Below are 17,311 nucleotides of genomic sequence, written 5' to 3' on the forward strand. Positions count from 1 at the left end.
ACAGCCAGACTTTCACACATGCACTACTCTCTCTGAGCCCAGGAATGGAATGAGCCATTTAATTGGGCTCTGATTACTTGATTGCCTCACAGTTTACTAATGATCTGCACATTGAAAGGAGAATCCAAATATTGCAAGAGGAATAGCAATGGCATTGTGTTTTACGAGACTGTTCAGAAAAGCCTCCCACGTACATATATCAAATGTGCCTAAATCTTGGATGCTAGCTACACTGCCTGCTACTTTCTATAATATTAGTGGGAAATAAAATCTTTTAACCCTCTTGGAGTCAACTGAATTAGCTAATTGCCTACAGCTGTATATGAGATAGATACTTCAGGCCTCACTCTTCTTCCCTGTACTTTGCAGCCTGGATGCCAGTATGCATTAACAGAAATAAAGCACGATTTTGTCTCACTTAAGTGCAAGATAAGAACCAAATCTATTATCTGAGAAAGGGCTTAATTATTTTCTAAACTGTTATCCTACACAGCACCTATACTTAGCACTTCTGAGCTCTTGTGAGTTGCACAAATCACTTATTCAGATAGCATTTTTACCTATCCCTTAGGCAGCAGGATTTGCCTAAAGGCATACATCAAGCAATAAAAAGTCGGCAATTTATATTTACATTTATCTGATTGACATAGACACATTCACAAAGGTGCACATGTTCATAAACACCCATTCTCTTTCAGCCACAAAGTAGAAAATGCGCTTAGAAACCAAAACAAAAACTAAAATTAAATATGAAAATTTATTTAGCCCTCTCTTTGCTTTATTCTTATTTTCCTAGGACTTGATTTTAAAAACTAAGTCACACCAATTCTGTTGATAATGAATCTATTGTGTTCCTGTCACAAAATATAAATTTACACTGTAAAGAAAATCACCCTAAGTACAGAATCACTAAAAAAACTAAAGCAAACATCTTCCCCAGAATTAGACTTAGGCAGATGTCTAGAATGAGTTCTGAGGTCACTGAAACTAGGAGTCTACAGCATGCACCAAAGAACTGCAGATCTACACTGTAACAAGTGCAATAAATATATTCCAGGGTTTTACCTGCCCTTTTAGTTGTCTCCACACAACTACAAACAGGTTGTGAAGTAAGTGTACCTATGTTTTATCCGTAATTGCAGACTCAGTTACATTTGATATGTCGACAGATCCCCAGTGCTTATTCAAGGAAATACTCACCACCAATTTACCATGTAACTTTTCTTTTTCTGCAAAATAAGGAGAAAAATAAACTGTTGTTGGCAATGTACTTGAACATTGCCAATGCAAACTAATGACATCTAAGCAATGTGAAACTCTTACACTTCATGTAATGAAAAAATGTACAGAAAAATTCACAGCAATAACAAAAAAATCAAATTAGTTTAACTGTGTAAAAGCCTTGGTGACAGCTACAAGCACTGCACCAAAACATCTACCTCAAAATTTGAGAGTTGTTTTTCTTCCTGTATTTTTTTTCTTGAGTAGCTTAGCAAGTACACCAAAAGCCAGCCACTAAAGAAAAACTAGGCATGTGCATCGAGACAGAGCCATCACAACGTCCCCAGGGTAGAATTAACATATTCACTCACTGTGCAACAACTACTTGGTCACTTCTTGCCAATTTGTATAGGCAGGAAGTGCCTTCATCTACTTTGGCTTGTCTCAGACTGGCAGGACTTTCATTATAGAAAATAAACTACCAAGGATGACAGGGCTGATTGGATTTTTCTCTGCTGAGATTAGGCTTTAGAAAAAATTTTGGGAGCCATTATTGTGCTGGATACCTTAACTTCACTCAATCTTGAAGTTCTATAGCTGCAAAAGATGACTAAAAATATTGATCCCCCTAATTTTTAGAGTTTTGTGACTGTGGACTTGACAAGGCTAAATGGAACACTGAGAAAGGCTGACACTTCCCACAATGGAAGGTTGAACAGAAGAAAATTACACTCAGTATCTAGTAGAAAGCATTCTTCATTACCTTAGAAGATTGCTTTCACAGCTTTTGGTCTGGAAACCATTAAAATGTTTGATAAGATTTAGCACTTCTCCAGTATTGGTGCTCACTCAGCTGTGGCACAAAGCTACAAATTCTTACTAAAAAGCACCTGGGCAGAGAGTCGTCAAATCACTGTACTTCCTTCTTGCCTCTTCTGGCCACTTTGATATCAGAGAGGCAACTCTGATCAAACACATGCCAGCTTTGGAAAACAACTATCAGAAATAAATATTTCAATTCCATCACAGAAACTTGAATGGAGCAATCAAGGCATAAGAGCCAATGGCAGCATAACTGCAGACTTAGGCAATTATTTGAAATCCCACCACAACTGTAGGACTGGCCTGAGAGCTGAAAGCTGAGTGGCTTTCACTCACTTTTAGTAGGTCTCACACAATAGAGTATTTACAGCTGGCTTAAAATAATCTTCTATGAAGTGGCTTCAATAATGTGACTAAACCATACTTTGAATACACTTGTGGTAAATATCTTACAATTTGAGGAAAACCAGCTCACTCCTCCCTCTGGTTGTGAGAGAATTACTGCCTCCCACGCTAGGAATCCTGTACATGCAGATGACACAATCAATTACTGCTAAAAAAAACCTTAAAGCACTGAGTCAAGTACAATATTGATGTCTAAGAACCTTTAACTGTTCTTCCTACAGTAGGAGCTTTTCAACTCATGTGTCAAGTTCTCTCACTGCCAAGATGGCAAGCTGTTTTGCTGCTGTTGCTCTTCCAGATCATCCACAGAAAGACTGAGATTTAAGCTCCCTTAGGCTTAAACACACAACTTGCTCTTTCAGCTGGCTGTCAGAACTCTCCTGGCTGAGCCACATTTGTAACTGTGCTGTTCTGGGCTGGGGTAAAGCTAATTTTATGCCATCTTCCTCTCCCACGTGGGCAATATGCAAAGGAAACCCCAAGCTTACTACTTGGAATTACCACGACAAGATGCAACCATTACACTGCCAATTTTACACCAAAGGTACACTGATAGCTTTCTGACATTCTACATAACTCTGAATATACAGAATCTGTCTTTTCACTGCTTGAAAAATCCTCAGTTCTCACATGGAATGATCCATCCTACAGTACAAAGTCAGCCCCCAAGCCCTTTCTGAACCACCACCATTTTCTTAGCCCAGTCTCAAAGACCAAACTGCTTCCAGATCCTTTCCTAGAAAGACCTTCTTCCTCCCTTTTCCTAGATCTCAGCTTTCACTGTAACACACTTCCATTAGTCCAGCATTCAGAAGCAGCTAAACATACCAATATCAATGCATGATACAGGAATTATGCCACCAGCAGCACTTCCATCAAAGGAAAGAAACTTTAATGTAAAATGGCAAGGGTTCTCTCTTTCAGCTCCTTACCTTTTGTGTGAAGCACAAAGCCAAGAAAAAAAAATTGGCTTCTTACCAGAACTTCCATGCGCCATTTTTTCTCCATGGCTAATATTGCTAGAGTTCAGGAGCATAAAAATAAGCCTGCTAAACAAGCCTTTCTGTATTACTATTAACACCAGGGGATGAGGTTCTAGAGCAAGCTCTTGAGGCAGTTTGGGCCCTGCCTGCAGATCACAGTGATAAACTTGAGAGTCTTACAGGAATTGCACTGGCTTGAAAATTGCTTTGAGATCTCTGTGCTTTGATGAAAGACATCCAAGAGGAGGCAGTAGTTACAAAACCACAGATTAAATATCTGCATGCAATATTTTCACTTTGGCAATAAATGTATCCAGATCTATCCACAATGGGAAAAAGCTTTCAAAACAATGTAACTCCTCCTGTAAGTTTTATTAAATAGTAGAGGAAGATCAAATTCAGGAGCATAAAGACAGTACTGGAGTTCATATATTTTTATATAAGCAAAGTGATTTTAGGTGTTCTATAGCACATAAAAAGTAATTTTTAAAAATATCTGAAACCTCATGCAGCAGGATGCTAGAAATTATAGTCTGCAAGCCTCAGAAATTATAGTCTATAACTCAAAAAGAAATAACTTGAACCAATTTAGGATTAAAAAAAAAACAACAGAAACAAAAATACTCTCATTTACTCTTGCTTATCTTCTTTCCCAAATGCAAAATCATTTTCTTATAATTATTTGTCATTTTTACAAACTTTACTGTCATACTGCAGCATTTGACTAATTCAGCATCATGTGAAGTGTGCTTGGAAAAATTTTTTCTTATTTTTGAGGGGTGCTCCCCAATAAGAGAACTGAATGCATAGGTTCCACATCATAAAGAGATGAACAACAAAAAATCCCAAGAGGAATGCAAGGAGTGCAGCCCCTCTAAAAGCACATACATCTGTTTTCAGGTGTTCTCCCAACAGGCTGCAACTCACTCTCATTCGATTGCTTTTCTTCATCTCCATGGCATAGATCACTTACTATTGAATGAAGATAAATAAAAGGCTTCAGCATCCTAACTACCTTCTTATTTTAATAGTCATTTCTTAAAACAAATATCAATCATACATTCTCAGATTCTACTCTGTACACATCCCATTGTGTTTTTAATAGAGAAATTTCAGTAAATCATCATCCTCTGTTCTGTGGTTTTCCTTATAAAACAGCTTTAAGTCCACATTCTTAAATGGATAAACCGAGAATGCTCTAGAAGATTGATTAAAAAAAAAAAAATAAACCAAAACATACACAGGTCACTTGGCCTTTGCCAGAGTAATGGCTGGTAGTAGGAGGGTGAAGGAACGAAAATTCTGACTTAACATTTATTTTTCAGTCCTTTAGACCAAGTATTAAGGGTGAACTCTACCAACACAAGCTGTAACAGTTCCTGCCACAGACCAGGGTCATAACACAGGATAACCAAACAAGAATATAACAGGGAGAGCTGAGAAGTTTAAAACCCCAATCCATTCCTGACAAAAATCATGGTTTCTGCAGCAAAAAAAACCACACAGAATAGGAATAGCCAGGTGGAGAGGAAGAATACCAACTTTGCCTCATGCTGCTTTTATTTATTCCTCAGCGAGCACTGCAGCTGTAGGGAATCCTGAGTAGATGTTCATGGCCAAAATTAATGTTACATAAAAAGAACAAACATGAAACTCCTCATTCTCTGTTTTGCTGCTTTTGTTGCCAATATGAATCCTTTACACACCTCACTGCATGTAGCCATCAGTCTTTTAAGTACCTGACAAACCATAAGCACAATACCTAATCCTTCACTGCAAACAGCTCCATAAAAACTGACAACAGTTGGTTTGTCAGTATAGCCATCAAATTAACAAAATGCTTTTTTCCCCCCAAGGAAATTCACCATTTAAGGAGAGGGAAGCAGGCAAGCATAAATGTGCACCACCACCTGTGTGGGACAATTACATATTTGTATGCATGACTCATTTCTTGTCACACCTTATGTGCACATTGTGCAGATGGAGTAACCCATTGGTATTCAAGCTTTGTGTGTTAACATCATGCACCTTTTTCAACTGGAGTAGAATTCAAGTCAGTGAGTGAAAGAAAGAACATGCAGGGGAGATGCTGCTCCCTATTACTGCAAATATTTCCAATTCCTTACAGGAAATTATAAAGTTCCACTGACACTGTGGCATAACCCAAGTAGTGTACCCAGAAAGATATCCAGCACAAATAAGGACTGAAAGACTTCAGAGAACCAAAACCTAAGAATGTGTGTCATAACAAATGTAAATTTCACCTGACTTAAAACAGAACTAATATCCTCAATGGGAAGAAATGCAGGAGAACTGTGTAGAGCTCAAACGACTCAGACTCTAACACACCTAGCAGTTCTGCAGAGCCAGACAACTGGTACCACACACTTCAGACAAATGTAAAACTGCCAAGAGATCCGACACATGAAGTTTAGGGGAACACACATGAGAAAGAAATGGATCACTGAAGATAAAGAAAGGGAAATAAACGAAGAAGCAACGGAAAAAAATTATGCAAACATCTGTAAGGGATTGTTGGCACATGTAAAGATAAAAATTTGCTGGAAAACGCCAGCTGATGATAGCAAAGAATCTCCCCTTGATTTGATTGCATAGAACAGTTTTGGTTAGAAGGGACCTTTAAAGGCCAACTGGTCCAATCATCCTGGAAAGAGCAGGGAAGTCTTCAATTAAATCGGGTTGCTCAGAGTCCTGCCCAACTTGACCTTGACTGCTTCCAGGCATGGGGCATCCACCTACTCTCTGAGCAACCTGCTCCAGTGTTATACCATCCTCATTGCAAAAAACTTTTCTTATATCCAACCTAAATTACCTCTCTGTTTAAAACCATTACTGCTTCTTCCATCACAGCAGGCCCTGCTAAAAAGTTTGTCCCTATCTTTCTTATAGACCCCCTACAAGTACTGGAAGGCTACTGGGAGGTCTTCCCAAAACCTCCTCTCCTTCACTCTGAACACCCCCAATTCTCCCAGCCTTTCCTCATAGGAGAGGATTTAATCAAACATTTCATTAATGATCAGAGGCAACTTCACTAATGCACGGAGAAACTGGACTTCATACATCTGTTATTCTTAACTGGGATATTATCAGATATCTGCTTTCATCAACAGTTTCTCCTCACCAAAACAATTCTCAGAACATGTAACCAAGCTTTTTGGTGTTTGGTTTATCTTTTAAATGTACATCAAAAACAATGACACAGTTTCTCCTTGTTAGGTTGCACTGATGCTGAAGCCAGTAATTCTTTCAGTACTAAACATAAGTAATCTGGGGAGATAGGAAAAGTCATGCACTCCAGAAAAATTCATTTTTAACCACATAAAAAATACTACACTTTAAGGTATCCTTTGCAATAAAAGAGCATCATTATATTCTTAAATCTGCTTCAGACCCCCCAGAAATTGCTTTCTCTCAGAACTATAACAAAGTGAAACACTGAAAGCTTCAATGTGTATAGCCAGGACATTTGGTACTAGGAGAAAAATTTTCCAGTTATTTTCCAACTTCTATTCAACTGCATTTCCTGTGTGAAAGAACTGAATTTCCATTACCTACTGAAAAGCTTATTCTTTCAGCCCAATATTGCAAAGATTCTGACAGATGGCATGACAATGAGATTTAGGATTCAATGTGTAACAAAAATATACTGGATAGATGAAATGATTGTTTTCTGGATGGCTTTTACTCAAAAAATAACTCATTGGTACCTCAGAAAACTCAGCTGGCAGAAAGCACCACATGAGCTTGCTTGCTAAATCCACTTTCATAACTGCAGTCTGAGGATTGCTGTCAAGACTGATGCAAACCTAAGACACAATGACCCCATGTGCATGGCCAGGAATCCCTTTTAACACCCCCAGCCCCCTTAAAGTGAGAGACAGTTTTAGTGGAAAAGCCAACAACACCGTAAGCACTGTTAGATGCAAGGTGACAAGAGCAGACCCTAAAATGGAAAGAGAAGCTTTGGACAGAGATGACCAAATTGAACTCTGGTGGTGTAGCAGCACTGCATGAATTGCAAAGTCCTTTTGGCCTATCACTTTCTGTGGTCCCACAGAGATATGGAGGGATTTTAGAAGTGGTGGCATTTTTTACGGAGGCTTCCATATTTCATACGAAGGTGTTAAGCTTCCCTCAAATAGACTGATTTAAAAAAAGAGAAAAAACAACAAAAAATCAAGAAACACCTACACACGCAACACCCCCATGTATTTACAATCAACATCTCACCAGACACAATACACGCATGTGCATGAACACTTGCATCATCCATGTGTGAATTCTTCCTGAATCAATTTAGGCTCTAAGTACCTTCCACCAGAAAAGAACAGGGAAGAATACATCCAAATTTGAGGGTGGAGAGGAAGTCTATGTTGACTTCTGCAATACAACATTTCATATGTCTCTTACTTTCAGATCTTGTGAGATTTACCCAAAATTCAGAAGAAAACAGAAGATCTACTATTGCCCCAAAATATTTTTCCATCTCCTGGTTTCACCCTTAGTCAAGGGCAACCTTTCTTATTCTCCATCTCTAAACACAGTTCTCAATATCTTGACCTTTTGCACATATCTTGCTTGTTTTTTTCGTCTTAAATATTTCACATACTTATTTTTCTCTAAGTAGCCCCCAGTACCATTTCCTTGAGGAAAAGATACTACAGCTAACCAAGACCTTTCACTTTAAGTGGCAAAACTATATCTCCATGAATCTACTTTTCCCTTAACACAGTCGATTGGCTTCCCCAATCGACCTCTAATCTAACACATGCAGATATTTTTTTCCCAAATGACACTTGCTATTGGGCTGCATCTTTAAATTTACAAATACAACAATGGTAATTTCATATTCCTTAAACATAGTAGCTCACTTTGCATTTTGCAAGGATCTTTTCCTTTGATTTTACACCAGCTCATCTTGCTTTTTAAATCCCCATAATCTCTGCACATCTGCAAATGATTAATGCATTTTTCAAACTTGAAGTTCTGTCCAAACTCCATTAAAATTATCACCTTTTTATTTTAGATCTTGGCAGCTGATCTTTTTATGTTCTACCTGGCTCTTTATTACATTGGTCATCTTTTCAGCAGGAAAAGATCCCTTGCCACACCACTTTCTCAAAGAACCCTACTTTTTCCTTTTGCTATGCAGCTGGGTTTATTCTATCCTAATTTCTCAGAGATTACAGTTCATTATTTCACTGATTACATTTATAATTTAAAATACTTCTTAAAACAAAAAATAACAATATCTAGAAAAAGCAGTGAGTCCTTAAAAGTTGATATTTAAATTCCTATTTAAAACCAAAACCCTACTGCATCCTCCATTGAGGAACAGTTGTCATTCATGAAAGTTTCATTGGCATTCGTTTTGGGTCATGAAAGAGGCAAGAGTTGCAGACAGGAGAAAAAGAACTCAGTTTGCATTGCAAAGGCAAGCTGCTCTCCTGCAAGGTTAAACAAAGATAATTTTAGAAGCCATTCCAAGTAGTGTATTTATGCAGGTTATTCCGTCTGAAGCAAAAACTTCAAACAAAAAACATCACAATCCAACCAAATCCCATCACCACCACAAGGGCCCTGCGTTACTTTCAGCTAAAGAAAGAGGAATTCTCTCCACCCACGTATAAAAGAAGCAGTCAACAGCCTAAAGATAGAGGGTTTTATAAGATTAGCCTTTTTAAACACAGCATTTTACTATAGTCTACTTATTAATAGAGATGGTTCATAAATACCAGTTCTTTCATACAGATACACATCTACCCAGAAAAACATGCTTTCTGTCTTTGCCCGCACACTTTCAGTTCTATTGAGATGTTATAAACCCCAAAATGCCTGACAGATATTAGATAATATCATGGAACCTTACTCTCTCTATATAATGTATCTCCTATACTATTTCTTCAGCACTCATCATTATCTCATTTCTTGGTACTTTGGCCCTTCTTCAAATGTAGCTAATGTGCAACACTTGAAGTCTTGTACTTGTCCTGCAAATATAAACATCACTGAGATATCCACAGATGAAAGACTGCACACACACAAGCCAGTATCCCTGGATACACAGCTGGAAAAACACACGTACAAAAGTGCTAAAATACTCCAGTAACGTGTGTGTGTACCATCACACGCATTCCTAGCTATCTCAGGTACTAGGAAAGTCACTTTGGAGCAGTCTCTTCTGCAGTTTCCAGTGAAGCAGAGTAAGAAGTACCCCCTCAATGCAGGAAAACACAGTATTGCACTTCCCATGGCATTTTGGCCAAAAATCAGGAGGCAGGCCACAAGGACATGGCCTCTGTTGACATCATCACCTTGAATATTACCTTATTCTGAAGGTAACACTAATGAACATTAAGGTAACATGATGAAGCAAACATCACTATTCAAAGCAAAAACTCTAGTACTCCAAATTTTCACACAGGCTTTAACCAGCTGCTTTTCCCATGGTTTTTGGTGAGTTTTTTAGCAGTACCTTCAACAGCATTTGTACAGACAATAGCTTGGGGGTCATCAGTTTTTTCCCCACATGTGCATAACGTGAATTTTCACAAGGAAAAAAAAAAGTGATAAAATATTTTGTTGCATTTAAAATTGCTGAAAATCAAACATGTTTGTAAAGCACTATCAAGGAGTTTTTTACCAAAAATGAAGAAGCAAAGACTTCTACACCTTTGTAGTAACACGTTCAGAGCTGTATTTCAAAACCACAATAATATATTATGCACACATAACACTGACATGATTTTCACAAGAAACAAAACACAAACCTATCCTTCCCCCAGTGAGACTGACAAGCCCATTGGTAAAATAAGAAATGCTCCACCATGATTTTGTAAATAACCACAGCAGTGATATGCCAGTTAATATAACTTTTTAGAACAAATTTATCATACCATAATGCTGACGTCTCAACACAGCCCAGAATAGTGAGCAATAAGTAAGTAACCATCAAACCTTGCTAGTTTTTTAAACTAACCAAACAAACCCTAACCAAAACTTGAAGGCCTGGATTTTTCCTCTCTTTCTACAGGTACATTGACAGTAATCTTAACTGTCTTCTGCCACCCTGCTCCAACACACTGTCCAAACACACCTTCAAAGTCTTGAATAAATGAAGGCTAAAGCCAAGAAGAGTAATTTGTGTTCATCCTTTCTGAGACACGGGAATGAAACACAGTCCAACTGTTTCCAAAATATGACTCTGATTTCAATATAGCTACAGGATGAAGGACAGAAAGCTAGCCTCTAACATGAATTTGAGCCAGTTAACCAAAGTGTCATAGAGCCTTATGCAATTTGGAAGAACTTTCGATGGTTTAATCCTCCTATTTTAATGAAGCTTTACCTTTGAGATGTTACTTAAAATCTGATTTGCCATTGGATCAAAAAGTACTCTGCTAATGTAGAATAAAGTTCCATATACTGGACTAGCAATTTCCTTGATACTTTTGCCTTACATGAAATGGACATGGCTTTATAGCTCTGTAGCTCCCCACAGGATGGAAATAAATGCATTTTTCATTTGGTTTTTATTTTTTAAAAGGAGTGAATCATCCCATTTTCACTGGATACAAAGTACAAGCAAGTAAACAGGTCACGCTATTAAAACTCACCAAAAAGTATCTTGAATCATATATAACCACACATTTTTGGCTGTTAAAAAATAGCACCTTGTATATATAGATTTTCTAAGAGAAGCACAATTCTTCAAGAGTTGTGATAGTATATGTGTGAATGAACAGGTTTCTGCCTACTAGGAGTTGGATGCTGCTGCCATATTTTCAGTTTTTTTCAGTAACAGATAATTCTACTTCTTTTCCATGGTGCTTCATTTCTTTAAGTCACAGGGCTGAGTGCTATGTGATTTTTATTTTTTTTAAATATGGCAATTAATGGAAGCCAAGGTTTTCATTCACACATCAACGTACATTCAAGAGAACCATGAACTGAGAGATCTGATGGCTTTTAAAAGAACATCAAAATCAAAAAGGAGCTATTCATACCACACAACTGGACAGAGTGTGTGTTGGCCTGACAGTCATGTATGCATCCAGAAAAGTCAGTGTTATCATAAAAGAACCTGCAAAACCTTTAAAACCAGGGTAGGCCAATAATCATAGTCACTCTCTCATCCCTCCTATTTATAACAGGATGAACTCCCATTCCTAACCATCAGTGGAGAGGCTGAAGCAAGAATCCAGCAACAGCTTTGATAGAAAACTGCTTTTCACAGAATATCCCAACATTTCAGTGCTTTGTTTTGACTCTGAGTAAAAGGCTTCCTATTGAAATCTATTTTGAAAATATTTGAGGGTTTTTGTCTACTGAAATATGAATGCTGTATTTCCCTAAGTAAAACTGCTGTCTCTTCTGTACACTTAGAATTGATTTAATTCTAAAATTTTTCCTAGAAGAGGTTCTTTTTTCATTTTAGGCTGGATATTCTACATGTACTAGGATTACAATACGAAAGGTTTTATTAGAGGGAAATTATCTTTTCATCTTTTTCTCTAAATACAGCTTCAAAACTCATTGGATTTCTTTTTTTTCCCTACCAAAAACTGACAAAACTAGATTCAAGGTTTTGTATTTAAATTATCTCTGAAAAGAAGCTAACCTGCTTAAAAGTGTGACTCAGTTCTAGTGTCAGATGCCTGCCATGAAAATAACATGGAAATTTTCTCTCTGCTGTTGCCACACACACACAGTGCCAAAGACTGGAATAGAAGTGTCACCCTGTAGACTTCCAAGCATAACAAGGGCCCTCACTGGAGAGAAAAAGCAACCTAGCAGGTGAAGAGAGCACAGGTTCAGATCAAGACTAACTGGAGGAAAAAAAGAGGAATATTTTTTTTAAAAAGGACAATAAACACACGCCTGAAAACCCTAACTTGTAGGTATATAAAATCTCCTTTAATTACTTGGAAAAGATAGTGAATGCTGATTCTTCCAATAGGAATAGAGGAAGTTTACTGTGTTTATTTAAAATATGATGCATTTAAGTTTATTAAGTAAGCATTTAAATACAAAGTACCCATCTCTACACATCTTTTGTTTTCTGACAGAGGGAAGGAAATTTTCTAATAGATGTGCAAGGTAGATTTTCAAAGTGAAAAAAGGACATTTATTTAAGCTATGATCATAATTCTATTTCTGAACAAAGCAATTCCTTCTTGCACTATTGGAAGAGAACCTCTTCGACTCCATACAGGATGTACTAATTTGTAACTCCCAACCACAAAATAACAAGCTGGCAGAACAGAGGTAGCAGAAAAGACAAATTGGAGCACATGTTGAACCCCGGTCTCAGCCTACACATAGAATAGGTGGAAGGAGCCACCTATTGCTCCCTTCTGCTTCATTTCATCAGCTTCCTTTAGAGATTCGTTTCATTCTTTTTCACAGCTGTAAGAGTTCAAACACCCCAAGAGCAAGAGAATGTGAGATTCCTTGGAGGTTTTCAAAGGGAAATTTGGGATGAGTCATCACAAGAAAAATTTCCAATGCCCCACCCCAAAGGTGATCTACTAAAGCAAGAAAATGGATTAGAGCTGTTGGCAAACAGCAGCAACATTTGCTGATACATTAAAAACATTCACAAGGTCTCTATTCAGTGCCATTTAGCTGGTAGGGAAGAAAAAAAGATTTTGACTATGACAGCTAGATATAACTGAAAAGATTTAAAAAAAATTAATTATCAGAAACACTCAATGTAAAAGAGAAAATACTAAGACTCATTCAATTGTCATTTTAAAGTGAACCCACCTTTATGAAACCATCCACAAAAAATTTGAAATAATTTTTATTTGGTGTATTTCCACCCATCTACTTGAAAAAATAACCTGAAAATTGTTACAAGCCACTCTTTCCAGACTCATTTATCATACCAATCAAAGGGTTGCTTCTTATAAACATCAGTAATACTGAGGGGTGCCCTATGAAATAACTGGTGAGCTGAGAGACTAAACAGTGAACCATTCTTGAATCTTCTACAGGCAGAACAGGAAAAGCAGTCACCATCAACAACCGAGTCACAGAACATCGTCTATTCCTGATGAGGACGAATAGACAACAGCAAAAAAGGCCTTCCCCCACTCAAAAAAACCCCTCCAAATAATCAACACTGACAAATTCCCTCCATGGGGTTAACCACAGCAGCTCAGTCTGTTTCCTAAGCTCCAGGGACAGATGGCTGAGGAGACTGTAAGAATGACTTCAGGGTTACTCACTGCTCAGGGATTCTCTGCTTCAACAAAGAATACCTTGTAGGAAAGCACATCCATCCCTCATGTAATTGTATCAATAAAGTTGATACTAAAAACACAACAATAGAGAGCAGCAAGGTCACTCCTCTGAGTCACTAAACTCCAGATGTTTATGTTAGGTTACTCTCATGACAGAACTACCATGATGGCTTATTAGTTAAACAGAAATCTGCAAAATGACAATGAGAGTTAATAAATATGAGTTTTGCTAATGACACTTTGCACCACACACCACTGCAGTCCCTTGAATGGCATTTTCTTTTAACATACACTATGTAGCGCATGCACTTCTGGATTTTACACACACATCTATCAAGTCATTTCTTCTAAACATGAACATTGTGATGATACCTAAAGCAAACATGGAAAGCTTTCTACATGAATAAGCAGTGTTGTATGCTTTGTTTGAAAAGTCAGGAGCTTCTAAGATATTAAAAAACGTATAATTTTATCCTCTACATGCAAATAAAAGGAATTTTTTCCCTCTTGGCATTGTCTGTAGAACTTCTCTGAAATACTGACACATACTAGACATACCTAAAGCAGCTCTTAGGAAAGCACAAGTCAGACTCCAGACTTGTTCTTTGGCAAGGTTTCACAATCTCATTCAGACTTCAGACTTGTTCTTTGGCAAGGTTATACTACAATTCCAACTGTGCAAACATTAACTAGTATTAGTGAACTAAACTGAAATCTGTCTCACCTGTGGAAAACGCCTTACAGAACTCACTTGAACAAGGTTGTCAAATGTTAAACTTGGACTATGTGTCTGCTCTAGGAACTGCACAAAGATCCAGTGCCCCATGATGTTTGGCTCTTTCTTCTAACAGGCCATTTAAAAAAGCTACAAGAACCCTTCTCTCAGTCATTTGTCAGCTGACTTTGAAATCCACAGAGCTTTCAGGCAGTGAGAAATTTGAATGATTCAAGAAAAAGTTATGGAAAGTTAATGTATTCACAGGGAAAACTGAAATGAAATGCCTACTAATTACATTATAAATTATAACTGAAATATATATATTTTCCAAAATTTAAGACTTAGGAAGACGATAATGGATTGTAGATCCAAGCAACCTACAGTAAATCTCTTGATTATTCTTTCCATTGCAACTAATATTATAGTAGCTAATATAAGACTTTATTGTGTAATGGAACCTAGTCTCTCCAAAACTTTGCTTGTTTCAGTTGGAAACTGTGACCAAAGAAATTCATGGCAATATACTTCTAATTATGTATTAAATCAAGGGCTAATATATATTGAAGACAATTTCTAAATTGTCAGTTTCACTTATGTGGATTTGTATTATTTCACTCCTTTCAGATTTCTCATTTCTTCTCCATTACAAAATGATGTGTACAAATATAATCTGAATGTAATTTTTCTTTTAAACTATTATTATTAGACTCCACATACTTACCAGTTGCCTGTCTGTATTAATATCAGAGTAAATACCTCACAACTTCAACACATGAGATGAAGAGATTTCAAACACCTCTTCATCACTGATGCAACGTTGGGTTTAGCCTTTTATGAGTTACAGGGCTTCATTTAAGTGCATTTAAGTTTTTAATGAAACCCTGTTGACTTTGGGCTATCTATGTTTGTCACTGAATCATCATGCCCTGCAAGATATAAGAATTCCTATGCACTGATGTATTGTCATCTTATTGTAAATCGTCCATACCTTTTCAGTGATTTCTCATGGGCTTCTCCTCCCAGCACTGACTCCTCCTTCTTCATAGCCCAGCCAACAAATGCCATCTCTTTTCACAGCACAGCCAACAAACTCCAACTCCCCTCACCCAGCTAACCCACTCTTTTGTAGCACTCATCCTTATTGGACACAGCTGTGGCCTGTTAAGGGCAGGCCTGTTCCTAATCTTTGGTGATTAGTACAGCTGCAACTCCTCAGGTGTGAGACTGCCTTCTGCACTATTCTCTTATTTTCTTACATTCTATCCCTTTACATTGATGTTCTCAATCTCTGTTTGCCCGTTTATGTTCAGATTCCTGCTACATCCAAGTTCCAAACACAATCCACAAGTTGCTTTTTTCTAATCTACATAAGGAAATCCTTCATCACCAAATGCTAACTCCAAGAGAAATATTCAGCATGATCACAAAAAGATGGTCCTGTTACCTTCAGGCCCTGCAATAGCAAAGGTGCCATGCTCCATCAAGCACGGGAGGACCAGTCAGATCTCTTGTTCCCTCTTCTCAAATACTTTCTGTGTGCAGCACAATGCCCTCAAAAGGGGGCTCAGAGGGGAAAGAACCCAGTAAATTGGAGAAGCAGTATGAATAATAGATCAGTCAAATATTCTCAACTATGAAAAGGGAGAGCTGCACCTCAGACCCAGAGGCATCCCCAAGCAGGAGCCCTGCACAAACCCCAAGAGTTCCTACAGCTGGCTGTTGTACACCCTGACAGCCACTCCACAGCAGCAAAACCTGTTCCAGAGTAGCAGATCTGCAAGTCAGTGATCCCTTTTCATGTTAAACCAGTAGCAATTGATCTTAAATGCCTTCTGGCACTAGATCCAGAGACAGGGTGATTCATAGATCAAGGTCTCAATAAAGTCCTCAGAGATTTACCCGAACACCCTATTACTACACACAGTCCTGTTGCCTTACTACTACACTAGGAAGCAGTACTTCTACTTCAGCACATCACAGTTTCTGTACAGGTAAAACTCCAGATTCAAACAAGAAACTATTGGGAAATAAAAGTGCTCCAATTCCAGAAAGAATAAATGGCAAAACTCATCCAATAAAAATATAGGGCTTTAATATACAACCCTTTTACTTTTGCCCTAGATCTGGGAAGCTTCAGTAAGCCATTGGGAAAAATCTTTTCCCATTGAAACATTACCAGCTGTACAATGATAACTTTATCAAGGAAAGGATCCAAGTCTATTGGACGTAGTAGTTGGAAAAAAAACCCATCAAACAACAGCCCATAGCCCAAAAAAAAAAAAATTCCATAAGCAAAGAGCAAAAGGATAGAGAAAGGAAAAAAACCCCACCAAACTGCATTTTGTTGACACTGACCATCACTTTCACTGAAAAAAACCCAAAAACTATAAGGTTTCCAAGTGCCCCTGAGGAAACTTATTTCACAGTTACCAGAATTTGCCATCTGTAGCTTCCTTCTTCAATGAAATCTTTAGAATAGACTGCATTGCAGATGAGTAGGAACTGTTAACTCTTCATTGTGGGGGTTTTGACAACTTGTGCAAGCTCTTTTAAATTAGAATTTCTTGCATATTAAAATGTAGGTTTATCCTTTCCCACATGAATCATTACACACTCTGTTAGCCTGTTAGTCAGCAGGAACATACCAGTAGCACTTTGAAAGCTGACTATTACTGTCTAATGATACATTCCAACAATCTGCTAAAACTGAACATGCAGAACTTCACATCTTCATGTGCTATAATAATATAGATATAACTGATGCTTCATAGGTTTTATTGTTCACATTATTACATGAGATAAATTCAAACTAATATGGAAAAGATTCTCCTAAAATTATTACAATTTTGGCAATCAGGTTTAAAATCATCACTTAATGATTTGAATTATTCAAA

At 37.6% G+C, this 17,311-nt stretch overlaps 1 protein-coding gene across 3 annotated transcripts in view; it reads right to left on the reverse strand.

The window, feature by feature from the left end:
• GRID2 (glutamate ionotropic receptor delta type subunit 2) overlaps positions 1-17,311 on the reverse strand; it is a 679,111-nt gene that overhangs the window by 589,726 nt on the left and 72,074 nt on the right. The window lies entirely within an intron of this gene.

The sequence above is a fragment of the Melospiza melodia genome, chromosome 5, assembly GCF_035770615.1.
Source record: "Melospiza melodia melodia isolate bMelMel2 chromosome 5, bMelMel2.pri, whole genome shotgun sequence".
In the NCBI taxonomy this organism is placed as follows: Eukaryota; Metazoa; Chordata; class Aves; order Passeriformes; family Passerellidae; genus Melospiza; species Melospiza melodia.